Below are 21,624 nucleotides of genomic sequence, written 5' to 3' on the forward strand. Positions count from 1 at the left end.
GTTCTTGGTGCTGATGTTTGCCTTTTGATACCTTTTTCATTGCAAAATATTTCAAACTCCTTTGATGTAAACTCACCTCCTCTATCTGACCTTAGGAATTTTAGGTTCTAACTTGTTTCCTTCTCAACTCTAGCCAGATACCACTTAAACATTTGAAATGCATCAGATTTTTTCTTTGAGAACATAACAATCATCATCTTGGAATAGTCATCTACAAATAGCATTATGTATTTGTCTCCTAGGTAGCTTTGTACTTCTATTGGACCATATAAGTTTGTATGGACTAGTTCTAGTACTTCATGAAGTGTATGTTTTGCTTTTGAAACTCGACTTAGTCTTCTTCCCTAGTTGACATTCTTTGCACATTGTGTTTTTAGGTTTCTTCAACTTGGGCAATCCTCTGACCTTCTTCTTCTTGTTGATGCTAATTAGATTATCAAAGTTAACATGACACAACCTTTTATGCCATAACCACACATCATCAAGTCTAACAAAAAGACATGTTACATCTTCCATATCTAGGTAAAATAGATTACTTCTAGTTTTTCCACCTTTTCCTATTAGATTTCCATTAGTGCCATAGATCTTAGTAGTTTTATTTGCAAATTCAACTTTGCAACCTACATTGCCTAACTATGATACAGTCAACAAGTTGTAGTTCAATCCTTCAACATAGTATGCATTGTCACATGAAATATTCTCTATAAGCTTAATAGAACCTTTTCCTTTGATTTGACATGGAGTATCATTACCAAATCTAACACTATTTCCATCATATTGAGTAAAGGTAATGAACTTACTTTTATCTCCTATCATGTGATGTGAGCATCCACTATCTATGATTCACTTGTCATTCTTGTTCACATAGGTAACCAAGGTTGTTTCTTCATCTTCTTCTTTATCTGATTCATCTTTCATGGCTACATAGACTACTCCATTATCATTCTCATCATAATCTTCTTCAACAATGTAGCATCTCCTGCCTTTCTCCATGTAGTCATTGCTATCATCTTCTATCTTGTTCCTGTACTCGTTTCCTTCTTTGAAGTTCTTCTTCTATGTACATCTTGCAGCAACATGACCTACTTCATTGCAATTGAAACATATTATAGGGAACTTACATTTGAATTTACCTTTGCCTCTATGGAATCTCCTAGCCAGTAGTGCTTCTAACTGTTCCACATCTTCCTCATTTATGTTGCTATCACTGGATGCATGTTTTCCTTTTCTTCTCTTTTTTCTTGATGACTTCTCCTCAGTGTCTTTTATTGTCATTCATGCCTTGAAAGTATATTCAAGTTTCTCAGGTCTATGGTTATAAAAATTGGATAGCTCAAATGCAGTAAACCTTCCCACTGTTCCTTCAAAGGTTAGTTTGTTTCGTTGTACACACCTTAAGTCTTGGATGGATAAAACTCTAATAGCATAGATAGGAAGTAGAGTTCTTAAGTATTTACTGATGGTTGTTTCCTCTTCCAATTGTCCACCTATACTTCTTATTGCACTTCCCACTTCTTTCATTCTTGCAGCATATTGGGCAGCATGTTCACCTTCCTCCATTTTTATGTCATCAAAATTTCCTCTTAGGCTTTCTCTTTTTTCTCTCTAGACATTCTAATCTACTTCATAGATTTCTGATAAGGTTTTCCACATCTTGAATGTAGTGTCAGAGTCTTTGATGTCATCATATTTTTCACAGTTAAGTGCAAAAGCAATTTCCAACATTGCTTGATTGTGCTCCTTCTTTTTGTTCATATAATCTATAGTAAGAGGTCTTGTTGGATTTACATATTCTATTCCAATTGAGGTTTGTGCATAATCACCTATTGATCGAAGGTGAAATTTCATCAAACTCTACCATGTAGCAAAGTTGTCTTTGTTGAGCTTGGAAACTTCTCTCTTGGACATCTTGATCTTCCTACTTCTAGTACCTTGAAACTAAATCAGTAGATGGATTTGATACCAATTTTTAGAATTTCTTTAGAATAACTGATTGGGCAAAGGGGGGGGGGGGATGGGGGCAGAGGGGAGGGGGGTGAATCAATTATTCAAGGTCCAAATGTCCTATTCAATTTTTTCACTAATTATAGTGAGCATATTCAACCATTCATTCATCCAAGCTTTAACTTTTCTAATTAGCAAGTTACTAAAAATCAACATGCAAGAATAACACATAAGAAATCAACACATGACACAATGATTTACGTGAAAACCCAATTTGAGAAAAACCACTAGTAACATGCTACTCAATTCTCACTCTTCTAAAGTGATGCCCACTGAAAGACCTACTCTATTAAAGGTTTACAACACACTATTAAATGTGACCCTATTAGAGGATTTAACCACCCTGTTAGAAGTGGGCCTAGTTAGAGGACTTTCGAACACTCATTTGGAATGCCACCTTGTTAAAGGATTTACAAATGGCTATTAAATGAACAGAAGTCCATAGGATTTTTAGATCTAATACAACTGCTAGAGAGTATTAAAAAATCTTTACCTGACTACAACGTACAACTTATCTTGTAGATCTCAGATAACTTCTTAGCTCATACCCTTGCCTGGCCTTCAAACTCTACAATTTTGATAGCTTTCCCTCCTTTCAAGCTTAGTCTCCTTGAGTCTCCTTTCTCAATGTACTAGTGCAATCATCTCTTCATACCATTCATAGAAGCAGGTCCTCTATGCTCTTCCTTCTCCTAGATGTCTCCTCCTTGACACCCTTCTAACCACTTTACAGATTTGGCTCTTTAGTAGCAATAATATATGTAGCTCTCTTGCTCCTTAGTCTATGACTCCTTAAATAGAAGTCTTGAAGTTATTTTTCCCACTTGATTCTTCCATTCTTTATTTTCAATTTGCATGGATTATGTAGGATTCATTGCATCTAAACCCATATTCTATTTCCTCTAGAAACTTCTTGAATAATCCTTTAGAATTCACCCAAAAATGGTTTTCATAGGATTATGTGCCACTAGCTCATCATCCTTATCTTCCAACTCATTAACAAAATTCAATGTAACCACTATGTTAGCTCAGATTTGGTGAATCTTCATCATTTGAAATAATATAGCAGCTCGACACTATTGAAATACTGGTGCTCGACACATACTGTGTTACTCGGCACCCACCGTATTTTTCTTGATGCTTGGCACCTAAAGATCACTCAGCACCAACTATATTTTTTTTGATGCTCGACACCTGAAGATCACTTGGAACCAATTGGGAATTTTTCTCAGCTTCAACTAACTTTCTCAACATCCACTAATGATCTTAGTTTAAGCTTTGTATACCACCTTGTTACAACTTCTTCCTCCAATGTTTCTAAGTGTGAACAACCTCTATATCCTTAAGTATGTTATTAATACACCATTTAACCATTTTCTTAACTAATCCTTGCACTTCATTACAACATCATAACTCAAACTTTCCATTGCGTTCTCCTGTTACATCTTGTTGATCAAATCCTATTCATCAATCAACTAAGTGATAGTACTTGGATCACATAAGAAAATATCATTCCTAAAAATAGCAAGTTTCACATCAATGATAAAACAATGACTGAAAACAACAATCTTCCTTCTTTGCAACAATCTTTGTCTTTGATCTTCGACAGTGAGCTTTTCAATCAGATTTCCAACACCATCGTGGTCTATTTTAGTTAAATTTCTTGAATGTTTTCTATTAGGTTGTTATATTATTCCTCTCTTTTAATAAGTGTTTTTTGGAGAAAGCTTGTGAATTATTCAGCCTTTATTACATGAATGAATTATTACTGTTGGTGTAAATAAGTATTTACTTATTACACTTACTTAAGTTTTACTTACGTTAATACATTATTTAATTATTTTGTATTATTTTATTATTATTTTAGGTGAGACACTTAGGAGTTTGTGTACTCTCATTGAGTTACACAACTCTAATTATGCACATGGTGTCTACAAGATAGGAGTATGCATCATTCACTGAGTTGTCATGATGACAACATAGCTATTTGCACTCCTCATTTAGCACATGTTGTCTACACCATTGATTTGCATGCTACACCATTGTAGGCTTATCCCCACATCATCACACTTAATCTCGTGCTTAGTGGAGGATAACCCATATCTGGTGGACATGTTCTTGGTTGTATCATATATCATGATGCTAAATTCTTTGCATTCTAGAAGCTCTGCTGAGGTGTTTATATTTAGGCACTCCTAGTGTACTCTCAACCAGTTATTGAATGAATATCATCATTCTAATCATACTCTATCTATTTTGGTCTACTGTGTGCTTGTGTTGAGTTCTTTAGTTCTTGGGTGAATTCTAGCCTAAGTCAAATTCTTACATGGTATTAGAGCCAAGGGACGTTCTCTACACATAGCAGTTCGAGACTGTTCATGCTTCAGCACCTTGACACGCATCTGGAGGATCCACAAAAATTGGGAGCCTGTAGAGTCAGATCTGACCTCACTATTACATTTGGAGCATCAATTTGGTGAAGATCAGCTATAAATTTTCTTATATTGGATGAAAGTTGATTGTGAGACAAAAAATTTTGGCAAATCAAAACTCGGAGGCCCCAATTTGCAATTCAGTTATGATCATTTTCAGATCGAATTGAATTATTTTTTAGATCCAAATTTATTCTCTGCAATTTTTGAATTTAGTATTTTCTGTATTTTTGGAATTAATTTATTGGTAGAGGTAGAGAAAATTTTTTTGCCGACCTGGGCAGTTACACCCTGGCTCAGCCTTCTCTATTTGGTGGAATTTTGAAATTATTTTTTCAAAGGGTTTATTATTTATTCTGCGGCATCAATGCTCAGCGCACAGTACACCATCAAATTAGGGCAACATAACACAGTGACCTGACAAATTAATTCTCCGACAACATTCTCGGCAGCAAATGAATCCACCACCAAGCAAGCATCATTGGTTGACGACCTAAGCCCAACACAACTGGCATCATTGAAATTTGGTGACACTTGCCTTTGCAATATTTAGCATGGCCTCTCACTATTAAATAGCATCAAGTTCCCACATCCCACGAATGTGGGATAATAACAAGAGCTCCGGCATCGTTTCCACGAATTCTGACATCCACATTTGAGATTTTTGGTAGTAGGAATAGATCTTTGGCACCTGTCCTACGTAGAGCCTACCCTCCACATGTCACCTATGGATTTTCCCTTGTATATAGTAGTCATAGACATGACAACAGTGATTCAGCAATAGTCATCCCAATCTCCCACCGCTACGTCACCATCTGACATAGTGCCCTATCAGTTGGACATGCAGAAATCTAGTCAGCATCTGACTTAGATGACACATCAAAAAGATTTCACACTATCATGTAGATAGTGACTCATTTTTCCATACTTTCTATTCGAGGCCATACAGTACGGAGTTCCATGTCAACCACCATGTCATCTAGTGGGCTTATTTTTGATGACATCATCCAATCTTTGTTCTTAAAATTGATGCACATTTGGATGTCATTATAGGGCCAAATTGCATTAGTAAGATGGCCATATGATCGTCAAATTTAACCCTCTAATTTTCTGATGCAACCCCTCTCCAAATTCATTTTCAATTTTGCAGTCTGACTTCAAGAGGCCATAACTTGGACATCCAGACTCCAATTTAGGTGCAATTTTTTTTGAAATTGGGTAAAATTTTCTAAAGTTTTTAGTGGCATAGCTCTTTTCTAGTTTTGGTGCATGTATTTTTCAAAAATTGCATTTTTTGGTGACTATACCTGGATAATCCTGCATTTTGCAACTTCAAATGCTCTATATGGGCACATCTAGAGTAAAAAATAGGTTCTATTTTTTTGAAAATACATTTTTTTTGTCTAATTTCTTGATCTTGCATTAGATTGTAGTGTTGTGTGGACAAAATTGTCACTTTCAGCAATAGAGCCTTTCTTTTCTTTGTAATGCTTCAAAATTATAGCACATTGTAAAGTTTCAAATTTGTACTCCATTCAAAGGTTGTAACAAGCAAAATAAAAAGACCATGAAGGCCAAGTTAGCAAGTGGCCAATTGTAATTGCACTACTAATAAAGTTCCCAAAGCATCTATTTTGGGGGGGTTTCTTGATTTAGTGAAAAGGGGGGGTGTTCTTGGTGTTGTGTTCTCTCTTTTCTGCACTTTTCTTTCATTTTTTGCATTATGGGAAACTTTAAGTTTCCTAAATTAACTCCTCATAACTATGCTTCATGGTCAATCAAAATGTTGTATCACTTAATGCATAATGGAGTTTCACAATTTGTAGATGGTACTCTTCCTAAACTAGTAGGTGATAATGTATCAACAAGTGAAATTTCTAATTGGAAAGCCATGGATAGGAAAGCCCTAGGTGATAAATGTTTGGGGCTAGATGATATGATCATGTATCAAATCAAGAAATGTACTACATCAAAGGAAGCTTGGGATACCCTTGAAAGCCTTTATGGTAAAGTGTCTAAAGAGGATGTGTTCAAAATTGAAGATGAGCTTGTTTCCTTAGATCCTAAGTCTTCTGACTCAATACAAAACTTCAACATTAAGGTGAATGAATTAAGGACAAAGCTTATTGATTGTGAGAGTTCTATCAAACATGACAGACTGATCTATCTCATCCATAACAAGCTGCCATTGGAGTATTCTACATTTGTATCTTCTTTTAACACGTTAAAGACTACCTTAGGGTCTGCCTACAAGAAAGTCACTTTTGATGAATATGCTAAACTGTTGGATGATGAAGAAAAGAAGTTGAAATCAATGGGGATTCTCAAATCACCTTAGTCAAAAGTATTGGTGGCCAATGAGGGTTCTCAACATTTAGCTAGATAGTCTTCAAATAAAGGAAAGAGTAAGAAGAAGTGGAAGAAAGAAAAATATGAGGATGCAAAAAAGACAACACCATAATCAAATCAACAAGGCAAGTCCTCGAATTCCAACAAGAAAGGGGACAACAATAAGGAGAAGAAGAAGTGTGCTTATTGCAAGAAATTGGGTCATGAAGAGCATGAGTGTTATCTAAAAAAGATTGATGAGTTGACCAACATCATGAAGAAACATAATGTTCCATTGCCTAATTCTTACAAGGAGAAAGGATCTTCATCAAATTCAAAGGGAAAAGGGCAAGCATTCATGGAAAATGCAAACTCTTCAAAGGAATGGATATTTGACTCAGGTGCCTCATATCACATGGGCTCTTCAAAGGAGGATTTTTCTTCAATGAAGTAGTCCAAGGTACCACACATCTTCATGGGGAATGATAACAAAATGGAAGTTGAAGAGAAAGAAATGTGGAGATTGAAAATGGAGAGTTTCAAGAGGTTCTCTATGTTCGAAACCTAAGTTCGAATCTCCTATCAATCTACCAAGTCACTCACTTTGGAGATGGACATAGAGTTGAGTTCCTTCCACACTCAGTAAAAGTGCATAGTCTTTAAGACAATTCCTTAGTTGCAGTTGGAAAAGTGAATGATCACAAGAGGTTATACTCTTTATCTCATTTTGTACCCAAGTCTTCTTCAAAGGCCTTGTTAACTCAATCAAATTCAAACATGTAATTATGGTATTAGCGGTATGGTCATCTTGACTTCCGCTATCTTCAACAACTTTGCACATACCACATGGTGAAAGGTCTACGTCAAATCAAATTTTCTAAGGGTGAATGTTCAATAGATTCAGTGGATATGCATCCAAAGGGGAAGTTACAAAGAGGGAAGTCTTCTAGAGCAACAAGTGTTCTTCAAATGGTTCACATGGTATTAGCAGGTCCTTTTCCATTAAGATAGGGTTGCTACATACTCACCTTAGTTGATGAATTTTCAAGGTTCACTTGGGTCTATTTTCTGCATAACAAGAATGAAGTGTTGGACATTTTTCTAGACTTCAAGGCTCATGTAGAGTAGAAATTCAAAAAGGCACTCAAAGTACTTTGAATGGACAATGGAAACATGGATGTGAATAGAAGACTTAAGGATTTTTGTAGACATGAGGGAATTGATCTTCAAACTCCACCAGCATTGAGTCTACATAAGACAGATGTTGCAACTTTGAGGATTCACACTCTTAAGTCTATGACAAGTTTCATGATTCATACCAAGTCTCTCGATCCATCATTAGAAGTCGAAGCAATCTCTAGTGCCACTCACATTCTTAATCATTCTCCTCATCCAACCTTAGATGGAAAAACTCCATTTGAGGCATGGTGTGGTAGAAAACCTATTGTGACACACTTCAGAGTCTTTGGTTGTCCTACATGGGAAAAGATATCTTCTAGGGGATGCAAGGCACAATAGTCTAGGCATTGTACTTTCATTGGTTATGAAGACAGTGTGAAGGCATATAGACTACTAGATCCTGAGACCCATTAGATATTTGTGGAGAAGGATGTACATTTTGAGGAAAGTTCACCAAGCTTGTCATCTACTCCTCTTCGCACATCATATAGTGTGGAAACTGATAGTGATTCTAGCGATAATGCTTCAATAGATTCAAACATGTGGAGTTTTGTCGACAGATATAGTGAGAGGTCACTTCATTAGTTTAGTCCACATGCATACATAGCCACAATGATAGGTCCATAATAGAAGGGTACATCTAGTCTTCTAGATAGAAGTTCAGATACAAATTTGGGAGATAGTATTCATACTCTGCCTCTTCTTCTTGATGTAGAATTACCTTCTTTAGTTTTCATGAGGGTTCCATCTGACTCTCTTGCTCATTCTCTACATGATCAATCCTCATAGGTTGAAGTGATTGTGGATACTTATGTTAGTAGTTGCAGTAGGGTTCTTCATAAGTTGCAGAGACAAACAGTTCTTTGGGACAAGTTCTTTAGCCAGTTGAGTAGGTTTTAGAGACATCACTTATCCATGGGATTCTTTCCACACACATTGGAAGCATCTCATTTGTATGCTTGACATTGTTTCTTCCTAAGGGGAGGAACACCATTCTGTAGTCTTGGATCAGATTCTTCATCAGTGTATTCACTGTTCAACATTCTTCTTTGGGGGGGGGAAGCGCATCCTGTCTATCTTCCTCTTCTCATCATTCTCTTATGTATATACTAGATGTATGTCGTAATGGGGGGGTCTTGATTATTCCATCCATCCATGCATCCTTCTTTATGTCTCTTTTGGGGGAGGGTTTTTCCCATGAGGTTTTCCCTCTTTCCCCACTTTATGGGAGATTGCATATCATTATGTACAATGGGTACCTAACATGGCCTAGTAGCCAGGACCCATATTGCATATCATCCTAGATTTCGTAAGCTTAAGGGCATTCCCCTAAGTTGCAGTTAAGGGGGGGTGTTGGTGTAAATAAGTATATACTTATTACACTTACTTAAGTTTTACTTAGGTTAATGCATTATTTAGTTATTTTGCATTATTTTATTATTATTTTAGGTGAGACACTTAGGAGTTTGTGTACTCTCATTGAGTTATGCAACTCTAATTATGCACATTGTGTCTACAACATAGGGGTATGCATCATTCAATGAGTTGTCATGATGACAACACAATTATCTGCACTCCTCATTTAGCACATGTTGTCTACACCACTAATTAGCGTGCTACACCATTGTAGGCTTATCCCCACATCATCACACTTAATACTGTGCTTAATGGAGGATAACCCATATCTGGTGGACATGTGCCTAGTTGTATGACATATCATGATGCTGACTTCTATGCATTCTAGAAGCTCTCCTGAGGCCTTTATATTTAGGCACTCCTAGTGTACTCTCAACTAGTTATTGAATGAATATCATCATTCTGATCATACTCTATCTTTTTTGGTCTACTATGTTCTTGTGTTGAGTTCTTTAGTTCACCAAATTCTTACAATTACCTCACTACCCAAGATTACATGAGAGTCCTTATGCACTTTCTGGAATAAGTGTGAAATTGATTTTTGATTTATTAATAAATCTTTTAAACTGAGTTGTACCTATAAATATAGAGATAAAACAAATAACATAAGTTTTCTCAACTATTTTTAACATTTTTGTACTTTGAAAGTCTTGGGCATAGAGTAACTGATCATTGCATACATAGAAAGACAATCTATTCACTAACATATACCAAGCCCTTGGTGCTTGTTTCAATCCTTATAAAGCCTTTTTCAGTTTATAAAGCTTTTTATCTTGTCCTTTGATCTCAAACCTAGATGGATGATCAACATATACTTCTTCATTTAAAAATGTCAATTTCACATCCAACTAATAAATTGACCATTGGTGTTTTACTACTACTACCAAAACAATTCTAATTGTGTCTAATCTTGCTACCAATACAAATGTTTCTTCATAGTCTATGTCGGGCTACTGTACATAACCTTTGGCTACCAACCTTGCCTTGTGCTTCTCAATTTGACCTATTTTGTTTAGCTTTTTCTTATAAATCCACCTAACTCCTATTGTTGTTTGTTCTTGAGGCAAGTCTATTAACTCCCATGTGTCATTCTTCTCCAAGGTTGCAATTTCATTGCTCATTGCTTCTACCCAATCTATATTCTCAATTGATTCTTCAAAGCATATAGGTTGACTAGACATCAAAGAAAACAACACCTATTGTTTATATATTTCTCTAATTGTTCTAGTATTTTGGTTCCATAATTGTGATAGTGTAGGGTCTGAATCACTACTAGAAGAAGGACTATGCATTTTTTGTCCTTGGTTTTCTCCTATTGCTATTAGAACCTCTAATCTAGATAGTCTTTCTCTTGGCTGATCAACATCTACTAGTTCAAAACTATGTGGAGTGGGTTGACCTTGAGTTTTTCCATTATCTTGTTCATACCATGACTTATCTTCAATAAATTTGACACCTCTAGACACTATTGTCTTCTTAGTGATTTGGTTATATAGCTTGTAGGATTTTGATGCATCACTATATCCTACAAATATACATTTCTCATTTCTATCATCACACTTTTTCCTTAGCTCCTTGGGCACATGTGTATAAGCTACACTTCAAAAAACTCTCAAATTTGTTACATCTGGTTTTACTCCACTCCATGCTTCTAGAGGTGTTTTATCCTTCACACTTTTTTTAGGTTGACTATTCAAGATTTAGATTGGACATGCAACTATCTCAACTAAATATTCATTTGGTATGTTTTTAGCTTTAAACATGCTTCTTGCCATGTTCATGATTGTTTGGTTTTTCCTCTCTACTACTCCATTTTTCTATGGAGTATACTAGGCAGTAAATTATCTATGAATTCCTTGTTCTCTAAAATATGCAATAAATCCTTTGGAATCATATTCACCTCCTCCATCAGATCTTAAGACTTTAATGTGCCTACCACTCTGATTTTTTGCCATTTCCTTAAATTGTTTGAATCTCTCAAAGGTGTCTAATTTGTTCTTGATGAAATATACCCATGTCATCTGACTACAATCATCAATAAAAGTTAAGAAATAATAGCTCCCTCCTATAGACTCTATTTGCATGGGGCCACAAATATCGGTATGCAAAAACTCTAAAAGATCTTGGGTTTTATAAGTTGTAGCATTTGGGAAGGCATTTCTCTTATGCTTGGAAATTATGCAACTCTCACAAGGATTATGATGAACATCTGTTGTTGGTAGACCTACAACCATTGACCATTTTTGTAGCATGTCTAGATTGTTAAATGCTAAGTGGCCATATCTAAGATGCCATAACCAAGTTCATTAGAATTTGTGACATATTGTGCATAAGAAATAGGTTGTTTGACACTTCTCAAATTTAGAGGATATAATCTATTTCTTGTCATTTGGACTCTAGCTATGACCATTTTACTTGGAGGTTTGTCTAGAATAATGCAAGTAGGTCCTTTGAAACTAACTTCAAACCCATTCTCACTCATTTGGCCTACACTCAATAAATTATGCTTCAAATTCTCAACATAATAAAACATTATAGATATATTTCTTTTCATTTTTCTTATTTACAACTGTGATAGCACCTCTTCCTAGGGCATGAACCAAGTGATCATCTCCTCATTATATCTTGGTCTTCATTGTTTCATCAAAGCTAATAAAAAGATATTTATTACCTATTATGTGATTGTTGTAGGAACTATCCAACAACCATGTGTCTTCTTTGTTGTTATCTTCTGCTATGAGCCTGATAAAAACATTGAATGAGTTCCCTCTTCCATATTGGAAACATTAGATCTTCCTCTATTCTAATTTGCTTGTTTCTTCTTGTCCTCACTCTCAAAATGTCCATATTTTTTGTAGATATAACATTGAATGTTTGATTTCTCAAATCTACCTCTTGCTCTATTGCTTCTTCCTCTTCCTCTTTGATTTTGTGATTGTGATAGAGGTTGTTCTGCTTGATTTTTAGCACCATGTCTACTATCAAATTGAAATGAGCTTCTTCCTCTTCCTCCTCTACCTCTATTTCCCCCACCTCTTCCTCTACTAATTGTGGCTTGTGTTCATAGAGAAATCTCCAAATATTCATTTCTCTTTTAAATTCTAGATTCATGGTTCAGAATTGAACCAGTCAAATCTTCAATTGAATATGTAGAAAGATCTTTACATTCTTCAATTGTAGTTAGCAAAGTGGCATATTGTCGTGGAAGACTTCTATGGATTTTCTCTATAACTTTTCTATCTAAGACATCTTCACCATAAGCTCTTAGCTGATTTATTAAATCCATATCTTGAGATATGAATTGATCTACAATTTTAGTATAATTCATTTGCAAGCTTTCAAACCTTTTTATCAAAATCTGTAGCTTAGCATTCTTCACCTTTTCTACTCCTTGATATATTGTTGCAAGTATTTCCCAAGCTTGATATGAATTAGTTGCTGCTAAAATTTTGGGAAAGATGGATTCTTCAACTCCATTAACTATGTTCCACAAAGCTCTTGAATCTTTCCTTTTGTCCTCTAAATTAGCATTGCTTTGTGCATTTGTCATTTGATTTAGTTCTTGTGCACCAAACTCTTCATACTTAGTCTCTATAGCCTCCCAATAATCTAGATTCATCAAGTAACAATTCATTTTGATGGCCCATATATAATATTGTCATTCAATATTGGTCCTTGTGTGCTAGGATTACTTGTGGAAGCCATACCAACTTTAATCTATTTTCCCTTTCTCTTGAGATAAATAAAAAGATTTATTTGTTAAAAAATTATTAGAGACACTATTACCTTGATCTGCTCTTCTTCTAAGAGAGATTGTATTCCCTTGGACATTTTTCTTATAGATGCTTCTAACTCTGTAGGTTAAATACAACTAGTTTAACTTCTATCTTTTTAGGGTAATAATATGACTAGTTCACCCAAAGCTTTCTCTTGATCTTCTCTAGCTTTCAACTATTTTCTCTTAACCATCAATATTCAACAATTAGCTCTGATACCATATTAGATATTTTAATAATAGAGGAAAACAAAGCACAACTAGAACTCATAGGCAAAAATGTTTTCTGTATTGCTTCTCATTCCCATCTCACTATCAATCTATCTCTTACATTATAAATTTACAAGATATAATAAAGCATTCAAAGGGTGCCAGATTTGAAGCTCAAAACTATGTGGGAAAGTGAAATGTTTACCTACCACATTAAATACAAAACTAACAGTTACAAATTTCAAATGTAGGTAGGTTAACACACTATCACAATAGGTGTTAACATTACTTGGCATACACTAGGTGTTTTTTTCCTTTGCCAAGTAACCCCTTTGATGGCCAAGTGATTTGGTCTTTCATATGATGAGTGTTAACATGAGGACTAATAGATGAAGTCAACACAAAAAATAGTAAAGTAAATAATTGCATTTAACAGTAATAGAAAACAACCTATTGAAAGTCCAAGAACAAGTAGGAAGGAGAATATTGGGCTAAATAATAGAAACAATTAGTTTTTCAAACAAAGCATGATAAATAATTTAAACTCCAATCAAGGATAATGAAATAAACATCATAGGAATGCTAGTTCATACATACATACATACATACATACATACATACATACATACATACATACATACATACATATATATATATATATATATATATATATATATATATATATATATATATATATATATATATATATATATATATATATATATATATATATATAATCCAATTGAAGTTGATTCATATACATAAGATAGAAGAGAATAGCTATAAGTACATAGAGGAAAATATTGAAGAGACATAACATGCCTAACAAGAGAAGGATCTTTTATATAAAAACAACATTATTAGCATTTGTTCTAACCAGCACCCTTGGACAATATAACCTTACTAAATTTCCCTTGGGGAAATTAAGGAAGAGATCTCATTTCTATGGAGGACTTCCAAGGACATTCATGGAAAAAGAAAGTGTTCAACACCATTATTAAGGGCTGCATTTTATTAAGAATGGTGGAGTGTAATAAAAAAACTCTCAAGAAGGGATTGTAATATTGTATATTTGTCTAAACCGAATAGAAGGAATTGAGTATAGCTATGTATAATATATAATCCAAACACCATCAATAATAGAGGTATTGATAGAAATACTTAATGGACTTTTATGAAGTAAGAGATCAATTAATAGTAATACTAATAATGAATGATTGTTAAAAAAAAAAAATCATCGATAAAAACCCACCAAACTCAAGAATATACAACAATATAAGGACAAATCATTCCTTAGTCATAATCAATTTAGAAAGTTTGTGATGAGACAATTTAGTAGAACAATGTTATAATCAATTTAGCAAAACAATATTATTTCTACACCCTTCTATAAGTCCTTTAAATTTAATATTTCCATATTTATATTTAATTGTGTCTTTGTTCCTAATATGTTTAGAAATAGCTTTAATAATAGATTCAGTGAATATTAAAAATAATTATTTCTCTATGACTATGTATTGAACCATGTAGTTGAAGTATAAAAAATTATGATTTGAATAGGCTATTAAATTGATGACACTACTAAGTGGCCTTTTTGGAAAAGAAATCAGACTTTATGTATTTTTTTCAAAATTTTCTTTGGAGGAACTTAGCAGAAATCTCAAGTCATCAATTGGACATTTTATGACTAGCCTTGGTGCCCATAACTTGCAATCACAAATATTGAATATTATATTCAATAATTATATTGAATACAACCAAATTCATTAGAATTTGGCATGCATCATTGTATATCAAAAATGTATAGACCATCTATATTTTCACTCATGTTCCTTCTCATCTCAAACAATCATAATTGCTCTTCCCTTGAGTTTGTATTCATAAGTCATTTCCAAATGTGAGAAATTTCATTACCATGTCTCCTTTTGTTATGTTGAATAGGAATTTCTATGAATAAATTTAAAAGGTGCACAATTCACAAAAGGAAAATTAGAGGAGAATACAAGACCAATCCCCAAAAGGTCATAGAGAAGGGGTCTACAAAAATTATGTTCAACATAGCTTGAGTCCAATTCTAGTGAAAGTGCACAATTTGTAAACAATTTTTGTTGGACACAAGTAACAACTGGGAGAACTTCCTAATAGTGACTGAGGCATGTATTTTATAGACATTGAACCCAAATATTGGAGAATATTAAGGTATAAAGGAATGAGGAATATTAATTTATACATAAATGGTGTACATAGTTGGCTTGAAAACTTAAACTAACCTTAAGGTGCAACTGATTCATTAAAAGCCATGTTACTATTTCAATCCAGATGTCATTTCAATAGTTCCAGTGAAAGCCAACACCTGAGTAGGGGTATTGTAGTGACTAAGGTCTACCATAGCTCCCTTAACATTTGAAATATCATAAAGATTCAATTCAAAATCTAGAGGTGACATTTTAATCAATAGGGAGAGAGTTTGAACAATTTTAAAAGGAAACTTAAAAACAAGCCAGATCTAGTCTAATAAAAGTGGGAAGTGCATTGGAAATGAGGGAGGTTGTTGTGAACAAGAAAGAGAAGTTAGGTTGTGAGGTAATGATAGGGATATGTGAGGAAGAAAATAGCTAATAAGGGTGTTGTAAGAGGGAAAAGAAACCATTGCTCATGGACTAATAAGTGTGTGGGAAGATTAAAACCCCTATCCTTAAATTTGTATAATCAAACGTAACCTTTCCTCTAGTAAAATTACATCAATCCAAATTAAGGATGTCATAAAGACTTGCAAGACTTCAATTTTCATGTCCTAGAATTCTTGATTTGCATCTTTGGTTATATTCATAGAGCTTCTTGTTCATTTCTCTTCATTTATCTTACCAATTATGTCCTTTATCTTCCTTTACTGATAGGCTGATAATATCCACTTTAAATATATAAAGAAATAATATTAATGTTTAATGGTGATCAAAGGTCAGTGGGAACACATATGTACGTTAACTTAAAAGTTAAATAATGTAAGGTGGAGAACAATCATAATAGTTAGGAAAGAAAAAGGATGAAAAAAATGAAAGCATTTCTAGAGGCTAGTCTTGGACAGGTAATCAATCCTTATACACAATATGCAAGAGAAAATATGATTAGCTAATATAATCAAAAGATATAGATAAAATAATAAATTAATTGAGGTGAATGAAGATCAAAAATCAAAAAATGAAACTATGTTGTTAGATTAGAGGCAAGCATTCATCTCATCCAAATTAGTTTCAATTTATAGATGCTTCTAAAATAGAAAAATGAAAAAAAAAAAAAACACCAATGCTTGAAAATTACACTCTACCTAGTGAAATGTATGCACAAGGATTTAGTTACAAGTACATTTGCACCACACTTTCATTTTAGTAAAATCTTTTTTCATGACATTTTTCTAAAATAAAATAAGTAGAGCAAGATTTTATGAAATACAAATAAAATATTGAAATATTAATGTAGAACACTTACTCAAATAGAGGCTCTATCTCAATTCCAAAGGTCAGATGCAAGGAATATCCATCATTAGAAGATTTTTCTGCAACTCTCTATGAAGCCTCATGAAACAATAGGCAACTATTTTTATCAATGCAACGTGACTGTGATGTCTAGAAATTATCAAAGCCATGTGTTTGTTCTCTCATGTTTGTCTTTGTAACCAGATTACTAGGGTGACTATCATGGCCACATAGACATGCCTCAAATATATTTCTCTCATCTAACATTTGATTGTAAAAAATATTGTGTGCTTCATGTACAAATCCTCTAGGAATATATAAAATATATCCTTCCATTAGGAGAACTTATTTAAAGTATGCAATGCCAACTTGTGCATTATATATAGTACTTAAAGGTTCATATAAATGAGGAAAATTATTTTTAGAGGAGAAACAACCCATATCTTGTTTCCTACAAGTTGGAAAACTAGGACACAATGATCATCATAATGGGTAGATAGCCCTTGAGAGTTTGGAGGAGTCAAGTAGAGATTGGCACCCATAGAGGCTTGTCCAAACATAATGGCTAAAGTTGATGCTACTTAAGCAATCTTATAAGATCAAAATTCCATACCTCTTATTGAAATTGTATAGCCCATTTTATATTCTTTCATACAATCTTGCAAACAGATGAATTTAGGTATCTTTTCTTCTATGTTGTGATGAAACCCTCCAAAATAATGTTCTTCTTCTGACCTTGGTGATGTCTTTGTAAACTCTCTATTTACCTCTTCTGTCATTGATCTTAGAATTTGAATGTTCAGGCCATAAACCATGGGATGACCCAGACTATCATGTATCTCTTTGAGAAAACCTAACACATCTAAATTATCTATAGAGATAGGTGGACATGTGATCACTTCTGTCAATATTAGGTCTAATAGATCATTAATTTTTTGCTTTGATGTCACTCCCATCAATAAGAATATAAGGTCATTATCAATTTCTCTCTCTTTTGTGATTCTTATCAACATTGAACAACTACAGGGCACCCAGATGGTACCTACAAGGAACTGGGAAGCATCCATTGGCTTCCTCACCCATAAAAGAAAGAAAAAATTTTAAAATATTTTTTTAACATGTGGCATGGTTACGATAAGCTTAAATAATGAGTTAAATGAGTGAAATAATTAAACAAATTTAATGAAAGATAAGAGAGATACGAAAAATTTGAACATTAATGAGACATCGATGCCTCAAAGAAACTCTTTGTGGGTGAAAACTTCAACCAATAATATTATATGTTGAATATGTTAGGAGTAATAATTTGTTGTAATAGATTAAGTTAGAATGAATATGAATTCAAAGACATTGAATCCTATATAGGGAAACAATGATGGTGAAAGATCTAACTGAATAAAGTCTGATCAACATTTACAATGTGATAAGAGCTTTGAATTGTCAAGAGTGAAGGTTGGAGTTGTTTGTGAAGCATAGTGAGGTCAAGATACTTGAGGCCTTACATTGGAAGCTCATTTGTGTAAGAGATTAGATTGAAATTTTATTGTAAAGGAGTCATTGAGTATGAGAATTAATCAAAGAAGTTGCATCTCCTTGAAAGAATCAAATATTTCTCCTTAATGAACAAGACTTGTGATTGGGCTCATTATGCTCTGCATCAAGTATCCCTTTGATTGTGCATTTTTAAGGGAACTTGTACACATAAAACAAAAAAAAATATTTTTTTTTGTATTAAATGTATCCTACTATTTTTTATGGTGACAAACAATTGGTTGTAGACACAACCACTACTACATTAGTAGTTTTCAATGGGGCTCAAAACTAGTATATTTTGTTTGTGTAGAATCTCTAGATTATGTAAATGTGCACAATGGAGATGCATAAACAAAAAAAAAGAGTAATCAAAGAATTGATTTATTAATAAAGAGGAAATTTTACCACATATTTAAAACCTTTAGAAACATAGGAAAGCTGATAACTGGTCTAAATGATAGATGAGAAAAACTACAGAAGCATAGAGAGGAACTTTCAAAGCTAGTTTAATCAAATCAAAAATGGCAATCCAAATGTAAAGTCTCATGCCTAGACCAAAGAAAAATAATTAAAGATGTTACCAAATAATGAATAAATGAAAATTCAAACTCCTAAACTAATTTTAGCACATTTGACAGGTAGTCTACACCAGGCCCAAAACAATCTAGGAATGCAATTTTTTTAGATGGGCACCTCTAGCTATCACATTTCTTGTGAAATAGACCCATGCAAGACAATATCCATGGGAATTTTTTTTTAAAACTTTGATACTTATTCAAATCATAAAGGTAAGGTATAAGAAATAAGATGCTACACATATTTTAAATCTTGGAAAGAAAAATGAAATTTGTCAAACTTAGTGATCACAACAAATACATAATATGATGATAGGTTTGAAAAAATAAATATAAACCTTTAAAATGTATAAACCTACAACAGCCAAAAATAGGAAACTTTGAAATTCATAGTACGTCTAGGAGATATAGTCTCATTTTCATACTAAGGCTTGTAGGGCTCAATAACTACAACATCAAGAATATGAATATTGTAACTAGCCCAAGAAAGAAGCTCAATAGTAGAAGAATTATTTGTATATACATATAATGGATATATATTGAATTGATAATGGATATAATATTAGAAAGTCTAGTTCCTAAATTTTATAATTATCAAAATTCATCAACTGAAGTTACTCCTCTAATGGTCATTCTTGGAAAAGAAAGAGTGGATGACATATCTCTGTTGGTATCCTTTGGCACTAATTTTATAACTATATTCAATAGGCACAATATGGAAGTACAACTTTCAAATGGGCTTAGAGGCATCATCAAGATGAAGTTGTAGAGATCAACTTGAAATACATAGAGGAGATATATCATTTAATATCCTCCACTGAGGTAGAAAAACTACTAAAAATATACATGGCTAGCATTGATGTAAATGAAGTAGATGTTCAACTTATTAAAAAGTTGTTGAAATTGATATATGAGGACTCTACTATGACCAAACCTATGTCAAAATTAGGAGCTATACTAATATTATTATCTAGATGGAGGAAATATCTCACTATAGAAAGAAATTGCAGGAATATTATATCTTTAGGGACATCATAGAGTACCTCATTCTGCCACTACACTCTATGGTTCCCTTTGTAGAGTAGGAAAAAGTGTTCAAGTCCCCACCTAGTCATGTTCGAAAGATGGTTCTCTCCAAAAATATTGTTAAGCCTACAATAAATATCAATGATATTGTCTATGTAATTGACAAAGGTCAAATAAAAGAGAAAATTTATGATACTTATTATAATGTATCTACACTTCTTGTTGATATCACATTGGTTTTGACAAGTGAGTGTCAACACACTTAAGCCATTTACTTAGTTCATGCCGAACTAGTAATACATGTCGAGCACAACATGTAAATATTAGACCATACTGAGTTGCAATAAGTGTCGAGTCACTCATGTGCTGAGTCACTCAAGTGCCAAGTAGATAGACCATGATGAGTGATTTAGGAGTCAATTAAATAATGGATGTCAAGTAATGCATGTGCTAAGTCACAGTATAAAGATCAGTGCATGCTTAGCATCAAAAACTTTAGATGTTGAGTAAGAAAATTTTGACATAATTTTTGTAATAGCACAAACAACTATGCAAACCATTTCTAAGCTGACTAAGTTTATAATTCAATATTTTGGAGACAAGGATGAATCTCTATGCGGATTCCTTATACAATTACATGTAGCCAATCAAAAAATGGGAAGGATTAAGTAGAAAAATGATGAATCTTAGATATAGATCCATACATAACCTTAACCCACCAAAGTCTTCTTCAAGAGGATGAAGTCCTAAACTCTTTATGGATGAATGGATGAGAATTGAAGGAGTGAAGAAGATAGTTTTCATGTAGAGCATTCATGGTGACTTGGAAGTTATGAAGAAAGGGTGAATTGTAGAATTCATTATAGAAGAATAGAGGATAGAGTATAGGATACAACATTGAGACATCTAATTGAGAAGGATCAAGAAGACATTGTTTAGAGGTGATATGTTATCAAGAAAGCAAGTGCCAACCATAGGATCTACTATGAGACATTTTAACATGTGATTTTAGTCAAATCTCTTAAAAGAGTAGTCCTAACAGACTATATGAACTCCTTTAATAGGGTGCTTACTTAGTTTTAAGTTGAAGTCCTCTAAAAATGTACACTTCTAACATGGTGTTGAAATCCTCTAACAAGGTGAGACTTAATAGTCATTGTAATCCTTTAATAGGGCAAACCTTTCACAAGGTAGATCATGTTTCATGGTCAAAACATTGTAACCTTGATTGGATACACTTTATTACTATAGTAGTGAAGATTTGCGGGTGTCATCCCAACCCCAATTTTACCTTCTCACTTGGAGGGTTTCTAGGTAATCATATCTAGTGTGATGTGTGTGAATGCTTACATGTTTTTATGATTTAGATGTATGTGCTTTACATGTTATTTCAGTTTACTTATTGAATGCATGAGATGGATGTATGGTGAAAGTTTTATGGGTCTAAGTTTAAACTACTGATTCAAACCCCACCCCCCACCCCGCCCCCCCACCCCGTGCCCAACTTTAGAAGTTTACCTTTCCTATTGTAATTCCAACAATTGGTATCAGAGCCTTATTCTCTAAAAGAGAAGCTTTGAAACTTTGAGGAAAGATCTTGAAACGGAAGTCTACAAGTTGGAAAAGACTATTGAGAACCAAGAGATTGAAATACATCTCATACTACATCAACT

The 21,624-nt window shown here is 33.6% G+C and overlaps 1 pseudogene; it reads left to right on the forward strand.

The window, feature by feature from the left end:
• The first annotated feature begins 19,472 nt into the window (after positions 1-19,472).
• LOC149578793 (DExH-box ATP-dependent RNA helicase DExH6-like) lies at positions 19,473-20,217 on the forward strand (annotated as a pseudogene).
• Positions 20,218-21,624: the final 1,407 nt, after the last annotated feature.

The sequence above is a fragment of the Cupressus sempervirens genome, chromosome 1 (genome assembly GCF_028749045.1).
Source record: "Cupressus sempervirens isolate cs-2001-9-10 chromosome 1, ASM2874904v1, whole genome shotgun sequence".
NCBI lineage: Eukaryota > Viridiplantae > Streptophyta > Pinopsida > Cupressales > Cupressaceae > Cupressus > Cupressus sempervirens.